This window comes from Rhinopithecus roxellana, chromosome 17, assembly GCF_007565055.1.
Source record: "Rhinopithecus roxellana isolate Shanxi Qingling chromosome 17, ASM756505v1, whole genome shotgun sequence".
NCBI lineage: Eukaryota > Metazoa > Chordata > Mammalia > Primates > Cercopithecidae > Rhinopithecus > Rhinopithecus roxellana.
In genome coordinates, this window is record NC_044565.1 from 60,761,827 (window position 1) to 60,772,796 (window position 10,970).

The 10,970-nt window shown below is 40.6% G+C and overlaps 1 long non-coding RNA gene across 1 annotated transcript in view; it reads right to left on the reverse strand.

The window, feature by feature from the left end:
• Positions 1–9,166, reverse strand: part of LOC104670038 — a 52,943-nt gene extending 43,777 nt beyond the window's left edge. Inside the window, exon 1 of the long non-coding RNA XR_749084.2 lies at positions 8,852–9,166. This is a non-coding gene — a long non-coding RNA (uncharacterized LOC104670038). The remainder of the gene's footprint in view (positions 1–8,851) is intronic.
• Between the last annotated feature and the right edge of the window lie 1,804 nt (positions 9,167–10,970).

A 10,970-nucleotide genomic window follows, 5' to 3' on the forward strand; every position in this document is an offset into this window, starting at 1 on the left:
ATAAACATACGTGTGCATGTGTCTTTGTAGTAGAATAACTTATAATCCTTTGGGTATATACCCAGTAGTGGGATGGCTGGGTCATATGATACATCTAGTTCTAGATCCTTGAGGAATTGCCATACTGTTTTCCTTAATGGTTGAACTAGTTTACAATCCCACCAACAGTGTAAAAGTGTTCCTATTTCTCCACATCCTCTCCAACACCTATTGTTTCCTGATTTTTTAATGATTGCCATTCTAACTGGTGTGAGATGGTATCTCATTGTGGTTTTGATTTGCATTTCTCTGATGGCGAGTGATGATGAGCATTTTTTCATGTGTCTGTTGGCTGTATGAATGTCTTCTTTTGAGAAATGTCTGTTGATATCCTTTGCCCACTTTTTGATGGGGTTGTTTGTTTTTTTCTTGTATATTTGTTTGAGTTCTTTGTAGATTCTGGATATTAGCCCTTTGTCAGATGAGTAGGTTGCAAAAATTTTTTCCCATTCTGTAGGTTGCCTGTTCACTCTGATGGTAGTTTCTTTTGCTGTGCAGAAGCTCTTTAGTTTAATTAGATCCCATTTGTCAATTTTGGCTTTTGCTGCCGTTGCTTTTGGTGTTTTAGACATGAAGTCCTTGCCCATGCCTATGTCCTGAATGGTACTACCTAGATTTTCTTCTAGGGTTTTTATGGTATTAGGTCTAACATTTAAGTCTCTAATCCATCTTGAATTAATCTTCGTATAAGGGGTAAAGAAAGGATCCAGTTTTAGCTTTCTACTTATGGCTAGCCAATTTTCCCAGCACCATTTATTAAATAGGGAATCCTTTCCCCATTTCTTGTTTCTCTCAGGTTTGTCAAAGATCAGATGGCTGTAGATGTGTGGTATTATTTCCGAGGACTCTGTTCTGTTCCATTGGTCTATATCTCTGTTTTGGTACCAGTCCCATGCTGTTTTGGTTACTGTAGCCTTGTAGTATAGTTTGAAGTCAGGTAGCGTGATGCCTCCAGCTTTGTCCTTTTGACTTAGGATTGTCTTGGCAATGTGGGCTCTTTTTCGGTTCCATATGAACTTTAAAGCAGTTTTTTCCAATTCTGTGAAGAAACTCATTGGTAGCTTGATGGGGATGGCATTGAATCTATAAATAACCTTGGGCAGTATGGCCATTTTCATGATATTGATTCTTCCTATCCATGAGCATGGTATGTTCTTCCATTTCTTTGTGTCCTCTTTTATTTCACTGAGCAGTGGTTTGTAGTTCTCCTTAAAGAGGTCCTTTACATCCCTTGTAAGTTGGATTCCTAGGTATTTTATTCTCTTTGAAGCAATTGTGAATGGAAGTTCATTCCTGATTTGGCTCTCTGCTTGTCTGTTACTGGTGTATAAGAATGCTTGTGATTTTTGCACATTAATTATGTATCCTGAGACTTTGCTGAAGTTGCTTATCAGCTTAAGGAGGTTTTGGGCTGAGACAATGGGGTTTTCTAAATATACAATCATGCCATCTGCAAACAGGGACAATTTGACTTCTTCTTTTCCTAACTGGATACCCTTGATTTCTTTCTCTTGCCTGATTGCCCTAGCCAGAACTTCCAACACTATGTTGAATAGGAGTGGTGAGAGAGGGCATCCCTGTCTTGTGCCAGTTTGCAAAGGGAATGTTTCCAGTTTTTGCCCATTCAGTATGATATTAGCTGTGGGTTTGTCATAAACAGCTCTTATTATTTTGAGGTACATTCCATCAATACCGAATTTATTGAGCGTTTTTAGCATGAAGGGCTGTTGAATTTTGTCAAAAGCCTTTTCTGCATCTATTGAGATAATCATGTGGTTCTTGTCTTTGGTTCTGTTTATATGCTGGATTACGTTTATTGATTTGCGAATGTTGAACCAGCCTTGCATCCCAGGGATGAAGCCCACTTGATCATGGTGGATAAGCTTTTTGATGTGCTGCTGAATCCGGTTTGCCAGTATTTTATTGAGAATTTTTGCATCGATGTTCATCAGGGATATTGGTCTAAAATTCTTTTTTTGTTGTGTCTCTGCCAGGCTTTGGTATCAGGATGATGTTGGCCTCATCAAATGAGTTAGGGAGGATTCCCTCTTTTTCTATTGATTGGAATAGTTTCAGAAGGAATGGTACCAGCTCCTCCTTGTACCTCTGGTAGAATTCAGCTGTGAATCCATCTGGTCCTGGACTTTTTTTGGTGGGTAGGCTATTAATTGTTGCCTCAATTTCAGAGCCTACTATTGGTCTATTCAGGGATTCAACTTCTTCCTGGTTTAGTCTTGGGAGAGTGTAAGTGTCCAGGAAATTATCCATTTCTTCTAGATTTTCTAGTTGATTTGCATAGAGGTATTTATACTATTCTCTGATGGTAGTTTGTATTTCTGTGGGGTCGGTGGTGATATCCCTTTTATCATTTTTTATTGCAACTATTTGATTCCTCTATCTTTTCTTCTTTATTAGTCTTGCTAGCGGTCTGTCAATTTTGTTGATCTTTTCAAAAAACCAACTCCTGGATTCATTGATTTTTTGGAGGGTTTTTTGTGTCTCTATCTCCTTCAGTTCTGCTCTGATCTTAGTTATTTCTTGCCTTCTGCTAGCTTTTGAATGTGTTTGCTCTTGCCTCTCGAGTTCTTTTAATTGTGATGTTAGAGTGTCAATTTTAGATCTTTCCTGCTTTCTCTTGTGGGCATTTAGTGCTATAAATTTCCCTCTACACACTGCTTTAAATGTGTTCCAGAGATTCTGGTATGTTGTATCTTTGTTCTCATTGGTTTCAAAGAACATCTTTATTTCTGCTTTCATTTCGTTATGTACCCAGTAGTCATTCAGGAGCAGGTTGTTCAGTTTTCATGTAGTTAAGCGGTTTTGATTGAGTTTCTTAGTCCTGAGTTCTAGTTTGATTGCACTGTGGTCTGAGAGACAGTTTGTTATAATTTCTGTTCTTTTACATTTGCTGAGGAGTGCTTTACTTCCAATTATGTGGTCAATTTTGGAATAAGTGTGATGTGGTGCTGAGAAGAATGTATATTCTGTGGATTTGGGGTGGAGAGTTCTATAGATGTCTATTAGGTCCGCTTGGTGCCGAGATGAGTTCAATTCCTGGATATCCTTGTTAACTTTCTGTCTCGTTGATCTGTCTAATGTTGACAGTGGAGTGTTGAAGTTTCCCATTATTATTGTATGGGAGTCTAAGTCTCTTTGTAAATCTCTAAGGACTTGCTTTATGAATCTTGGTGCTCCTGTATTGGGTGCATATATATTTAGGATAGTTAGCTCTTCCTGTTGAATTGATCCCTTTATCATTATGTAATGGCCTTCTTTGTCTCTTTTGATCTTTGATGGTTTAAAGTCTGTTTTATCAGAGACTAGGATTGCAACCCCTGCTTTTTTTTGTTCTCCATTTGCTTGGTAGATCTTCCTCCATCCCTTTATTTTGAGCCTATGTATGTCTCTGCATGTGAGATGGGTCTCCTGAATACAGCAGACTGATGGGTCTTGACTCTTTATCCAGTTTGCCAGTCTGTGTCTTTTAATTGGAGCATTTAGTCCATTAACATTTAAGTTTAATATTGTTATGTGTGAACTTGATCCTGCCATTATGATATTAAGTGGTTATTTTGCTCGTTAGTTGATGCAGTTTCTTCCTAGCCTCGATGGTCTTTACATTTTGGCATGTTTTTGCAATGGCTGGTACCGGTTGTTCCTTTCCATGTTTATGGCTTCCTTCAGGGTCTCTTGTAAGGTGGGCCTGGTGGTGACAAAATCTCTAAGCATTTGATTATCTGTAACGGATTTTATTTCTCCTTCACTTATGAAACTTAGTTTGGCTGGATATGAAATTCTGGGTTTAAAATTATTTTCTTTAAGAACGTTGAATATTGGCCCCCACTCTCTTTTGGCTTGTAGAGTTTCTGCCGAGAGATCTGCTGTTCGTCTGATGGGCTTCCCTTTGTGGGTAACCTGACGTTTCTCTCTGGCTGCCCTTAAGATTTTTTCCTTCATTTCAACTTTGGTGAATCTGGCAATTATGTGTCTTGGAGTTGCTCTTCTGGAGGAGTATCTTTGTGGCGTTCTCTGTATTTCCTGAATTTGAATGTTGGCCTGCCCTACTAGGTTGGGGAAGTTCTCCTGGATGATATCCTGAAGAGTGTTTTCCAACTTGGTTCCATTTTCCCCCTCACTTTCAGGCACCCCAATCAGACGTAGATTTGGTCTTTTTACATAATCCTATACTTCTTGCAGGCTTTGTTCATTTCTTTTTCTTCTTTTTTCTTTTGCTTTCTCTTCTCGCTTCATTTCATTCATTTGATCCTCAATCGCTGATACTCTTTCTTCCAGTGGATCGAGTCGGTTACTGAAGCTTGTGCATCTGTCACATATTTCTCGTGTCATGGTTTTCATCTCTGTCATTTCGTTTATGACCTTCTCTGTATTAATTAGTCTAGCTGTCAATTCTGCCACTCTTTTTTCAAGATTTTTAGTTTCTTTGCGCTGGGTACGTAACTCCTCCTTTAGCTCTGAGAAGTTTGATGGACTGAAGCCTTCTTCTCTCATCTCATCAAAGTCATTCTCTGACCAGCTTCGATCCGTTGCTGGTGATGGGCTGTGCTCCTTTGCAGGGGGAGATGTGCTCTTATTTTTTGAATTTCCAGCTTTTCTGCCCTGCTTTTTCCCCATCTTTGTGGTTTTATCTGTGTCTGGTCTTTGATGATGGTGACGTACTGATGGGCTTTTGGTATAGGTGTCCTTCCTATTTGATAGTTTTCCTTCTGACAGTCAGGACCCTCAGCTGCAGGTCTGTTGGACATTGCTTGAGGTTCACTCCAGACCCTGTTTGCCTGGTTATCAGCAGCAGAGGTTGCAGAAGATAGAATATTGCTGCACAGCGAGTGTACCTGTCTGATTCTTCCTTTGGAAGCTTCCTCTCAGGGGTGTACTCCACCCTGTGAGGTGTGGGGTGTCAGACTGCCCCTAGTGGGGGATGTCTCCCAGTTAGGCTACTCAGGGGTGAGGGACCCACTTGAGCAGGCAGTCTGTCCGTTCTTAGATCTCAACCTCCGTGTTGGGAGATCCACTGCTCTCTTCAAAGCTGTCAGACAGAGTCATTCGCGTCTGCACAGGCCTCTGCTGCTTCCCCTGTTGTGCCCTGTCCCCAGAGGTGGAGTCTACAGAGACAGGCAGGTTTCCTTGAGCTGCTGTGAGCTCCACCCAGTTCGAGCTTCCCAGCGGCTTTGTTTACCTACTTAAGCCTCAGCAATGGCGGGCGCCCCTCCCCCAGGCTCCCTGCTGCCTTGCGGATAGATCGCCACAGACTGCTGTGTTAGCAATGAGGGAGGCTCCGTGGGTGTGGGACTCTCCCGGCCACGGGTGGGATATATTCTCCTGGTGTGCCAATTGGCTTAAAGCGCAGTATTGGGGTGGGAGTTACCCGATTTTCCAGGTGTTGTGTTTCTCAGTTCCCCTGGCTAGGAAAAGGGATTCCCTTCCCCCTTGCGCTTCTCAGGTGAGGCGATGCCTCACCCTGCTTCAGCTCTGGCTGGTCAGGCTGCAGCACCTGACCAGCACCGATTGTCTGGCACTCCCTAGTGAGATGACCCCAGTACCTCAGTTGAAATTGCAGAAATCACCGGTCTTCTGTGTCACTCGCACTGGGAGTTGGAGACTGGAGCTGTTCCTATTCGGCCATCTTGCTCCGCCCCTCCAGTGGAGTATTTTTTAAACTGCAAATCAAGAGATCTGTTAGATGATAATGAAGTCATTTTAGTGTATCATGACCAGTATATTTGAATGAAAAAATAGAATGAAACAGAATACAATAGTATAGGTTAGAAAAAAATTAGGCCATATCACAAATAATCAATGTAAGTTTTTCATGAAACATGTTTCATGTATATGTGCATACACATGTATGTGTATTTTGGGTTATGAAGTAAAATGTGTTTCTTCAAATGGATCATGAGTTTTGAGACAGAATAATAAATTGGGAGGAATTACTCTACCTGACATAAAAACTGACTATATAATCACAGTGTTTAACACAACGCATCCTTGGCAGAGAGAGAGACACATTGATCAATGGAACAGAATAGAGAACCCCAAAATAGACCCACACATGTAAGCCCAACTGACTTTTAACAAAAGTGGGAAAGCAATTCAAATGAAGAAGAAATCAACTGGCCTTTTCAATTCAACTTGGCCTTGACAAAAAGTAGCCCAAATGAGTAGACCTCTCATTCGCATTTTAAGTAGCAGCAAGAAGACAAGAGATGCCTCCATGCATGTCAGAGGTCTTTTAAGCGAAACATCCAGGAGCAGCCACAGTCTTCAAGCTGAAGTCTCATTGACTGGAACTTAGTTTTGTGGTCATACCAACTGTAAGAAAACCTGAGAAATTCATCTTCCTTCTGAATAGTCACATGCCTGGCTTGAATGTCTATTATTATGTATCAGCAGAATAAGATAGATATTGGGGCATAGTTAACTACCTGTCAGTGTTACACTATTGTTTAGATTTATCCAGAGATGTCGTGCAAGTGCAGCATTCCATCTCTCCAGAACACCCAAATAATCCTTCCACAGCACATATTTTATCTCCTGGTTAAAAACCTCAGATGCCTCCAATGCACATAGGGTAAAGACCAAACTCCTTTGTACGATATTTAGATTTTTGAACATTTAGCTGAAGCCATATTTCTAGCCATCACCTGCCCACTGCATTCTCCCAAATGCTAAGACTCTCTACTACCTAAATGTTCCTGCTCAAGTTCTCCCCTCCCATGGAATGCATTCCAACTTCTGCCCCACTCCATATATCTGACCGATGACACCTCATCCATGCAGACCTGTATCAATCATCGTCCTCTCTCTCTCTCCTTCTCTCTCTTTCCCCTGCCCTTCCTGACTCCTCAAGCCAGCAGAAGTACCCGTTTCCTTCTCTAGGCCTCATTAATTCAGATGTACACTGATGATGGCACCATCCCGTGTCTTTGTTGTTGTGATTTTTTTTGTTTTGCTGCAGACTAGAGGCTCCTCCAACACAAGACCTATCATCCCGAACTCTGTTGCCACAGATCTTGGAGTCCCTCCACACCCTTACAATTAATTGTTGAATTATTGAGCGGTTTCTCAGCATCAAAAAATTGACAGAAAGAAAACAGTATCTATCTCTGACAGGTGTGCTCTGAATATGCAAAGCTGTTATTTCACGGGTTCAGTTGTGAAGAAATGATCTGTGATGAGAAGTGTTTGAAAAAGCTAAGGTGAAAGAATGATTTTTGACATCTGGATATCCCTATTTCATTGCCATGAGTGAGTCACACTCACAGTAGACTACAGCAACGTCAATCTCCTTAGACCCCATGGCCACTTATTAGGAATATCTGCCTGCTTGAAGGAGGGAGATGTCTTTCGATTTTAGCATGCAAAGACACAGTACCAAGGACAACTTTAACAATATCATTTCTCTATTTATGTATTTGGAAAATCTTCTCTCTAAGGAAAAATATACATTCTATTATTGGAAACTCTACCTTCTTTTTTTGTGTGAAATGGCAAGTGACATTCTTCAAGTATGGTCCCACCCTACCCCCCCGCCCTTTTTTTTAGACACAGTCTCACTCTGCCACCCAGGCTGGAGTGCAATGGTGCAATCTCGGCTCACTGCAAGCTCCGCCTCTCCCAGGTTCAGGTTCATGCCACTCTTCTGCCTCAGCCTCCTGAGTAGCTGGGACTATAGGTACCCACCACCATGCCTGGCTAATTTTTTGTATTTTTAGTAGAGATGGTGTTTCACCATGTTAGTCAGGATGGTCTCGATCTCCTGACCTTGTGATCTGCCTGCCTTGGCCTCCCAAAATGCTGGGATTGCAGGTGTGAGCCACCGCGCCCGGCCAGTCCCACCCTACTCTTAATTGGCCTTCCTGAGCTGCAGTTTCTTAAACTGTGAAATCTAGCTTCTCTACTGTGAATGATTTTGCTCACCAGATGTGTATATCCTCCTGTATATTTCCCTGCCTTTCAATTAGATCAGGTTATATGATATTTTAACCAATGAACTGTGAACAGAAGTGTCGAGATAGGTATCATTCAGAGTGTCCCTGTCTTTCTATAAAGAACATGTGTTTCGGACGGCATAGTTACAAGGTGAAGGAGGATTTTATATATGCAGGAAATACATCTTTACTTTGTTAAGCACATGAGATTGGGGAGTTTGTTGCAGTGTCTAGGATTAATAATCTTACATACTGACAGTGTGAAGTTCTTAGCAGGATGAAACAGGTTATTTACGTACAAACATAAGCACAGTGCCTGAGAGAAGCAGGCATCAGTCACTGTGAAGTAAGATTTTGTCATTAAAATGGATAAATAATTTTACAAAATCCAATAGTTACATTGAAAGAAAAAATGTCTGGAGAACAGAAAATCTTGGTTCTAGAGTTGTGCAATTTTAGACTTGGACTTAGAAGCTATTTAATCTAGTGTTTTCCAAACGAGTCTGGTTATAAACATCAGGTTCTTAAGCAGAAAATACAGATTTCTGGGCCCATCTCCACTTATAATGAATCAGAATCTCTAGGGAAGAAGTGTCGATTTGAATTGTTTTGTTTTCATATGGAAGGAAAGTGAGGCCCAGGAAATTGATGACTTTTCTAGGGCCACAGAACTGGTTATTGACATGTTGGAACTAGAACCCAGCTTCCACAGAGCTGCTTGCTTTCCTTCTGGGATCACATAATAATGTCCTAGTAGAGTGAGACCAGGACTGACCCTTTGTCCCTCTATCTCTGATAAATCATGTCAAGACCTGCAAATGATTTTACCCCTTAACAATGAAAAGAAGATGTAATTTTAAAATTACCTTGGATGTACAGTAAAAGCAGCATTCCCATAATCAATCATCCAAAATCACGGGGTTATTTGGAGCTATTTGAAGGAAAGTAAATTGAAAACATGTTGTTAAACAATGCACCAAAGAGTTATCAAATCATAAACATCTAGATTACTTTAACATGTTGATTATTCCTTACAAAGCAACTCTGGCCATGAAGAGACCTGGAAAATTCAATGAATCCCTTTCTAAGTTGTTAGCTGTACTGAGTTGAATCATTTGGCTATGTGGGAACATATGTTAAAGTTAAAAAAAAAAAAAAACTATATATTACAAATATATTCTTTTTGGAGCTATTATTCACACTTTTCACTAAGCAGAAGACACAGAGGCCTGCTATTAGGACATGTCTCTGAGGATACAGAAATAGTTTGGGGAGTACAGTGGTATAATGTTGAACACATTAAAACCTATCTGGAGCTTTGGAAATCAAATATACAGACATTCCATAATGACTCTTGGGTTTTAGCATAATTCCTGAACCTGAAAATTCGTAACTAAATAATGGCAGGACATTTATGACATAAATGCCTTAAACCATTTGTTTATTATTATATGTGGATTTTGAGTTATGTTTAAGAAAATTGAAAGCCTACCCTTCCTTTATTTTTTCCATTTTGGGAGAGTGATATACCAATTACCTTTGAAAGACTTTGTTTTTCTCCCTGGAAGAGAGCTAAACCAGGACTGAAGTTTACGTCAAGGCATCCATTTGGTTATCAAATCTGTGATCATGCGCTCTTGTTAAACTAAACCAAATTAAATTAATATTTGCTGAAAAATAAATGATGTAATTCGTGAAGAACTCTGTTTTACTCCCAGGATGGTGGCCTGTTTCTTCAAAGTAGCCTGTGAGAAAACAAAGTCTGAAACAGTTCTTTAAGCTGAAAAGAGGAAATTGTTTTGAGTGTGGCAGGTGTCTAGAAGGATCACTACCCTTGAGTGATCTTTGATCTCGGGGTCATCGTCATAAGACTAAATTAATATGCAATTTTCCTGAGACCAAATTCAATGACTGAACTCTAAAATTAATCTGGATATTATTTCTTCTTGGAGTTCTAAAACAAGGCCAGGGAAGATTAGAAGCCACTCCTCTGACTGAGACGCATCCTCTGACTTTTCTTGGAATGGATTCCTTATGTGGACACAATGTGATTTGAATTGCATCTGGTTACTGTTTTTAGAAAATTTTGTTGAAATTCAAACTGAGCCTGTGTACTGTGAGCTGATTTATCAGTGCCTGCCCATGTGAGAACCAGAAAGGAACTAGGAGGTGTAACTGTGGGGAGGCCGCTCTGGGGTCTTTCATCCAGGTTACCTATTAAAGAGGCAGGTCCCCAGGCCAGAAGGAGCAAATGCAGTACACTCCCAGAGGGAAAAGCCTTCTCTTGAGGCTCTGAGAAATGCTAGAGAAGAAACAACAGCAGCATAGTGGAACGAAGACAGAATTTGAAATCAAACACAGCTAAATCTTAAGCCTAACTCCACCATGTATGAGATATATGGCTTTTTAAATAAGTTTTATAACCTCTCTGAGCCCCAGTTTTCCTACTGGAAAAATAGGAGTAATATTGCCTGCTTTGTTGCGATATAAGAATTAACAGGGGACTTTATGTATCTGACATCTGGTAGGTCCTCAAAAATTGAAAAAAAAAGCACATCTGCAATCACCTTATCAGCAATTAACATATACTGAATATTTATTATGGGTCAAGCACTGTACTCCTTTACCTCCTGTTGATATCTACCTGGACACCTAGCATTAGTGGATACTCAAAAATAGGTCATAAACTGACAAAATGATGGATGAGTCTCCTTTTCCTATTGACTTTCTCTGGCCGTGAAAGGACAAACAGGCAAGACCAGAGGGGAAACGTCCACGTGTTCTGCTGTGGATCCCTCAGTGCACACAAAGATGTGTGTTTCCGGAGGAATGATCCCCTAATCACTTCAGTTGCCTGCTCTTGGGTAGATTGCAATGCCCTGCTACTGGGGTAGTAGCCCTCATTTCGTGTACTGTGATCTTGCTTCTTCTGAATTCAGAGGGTAAAAACTGAAACACCATCTAAACATGTCAAGTTCTATTTTG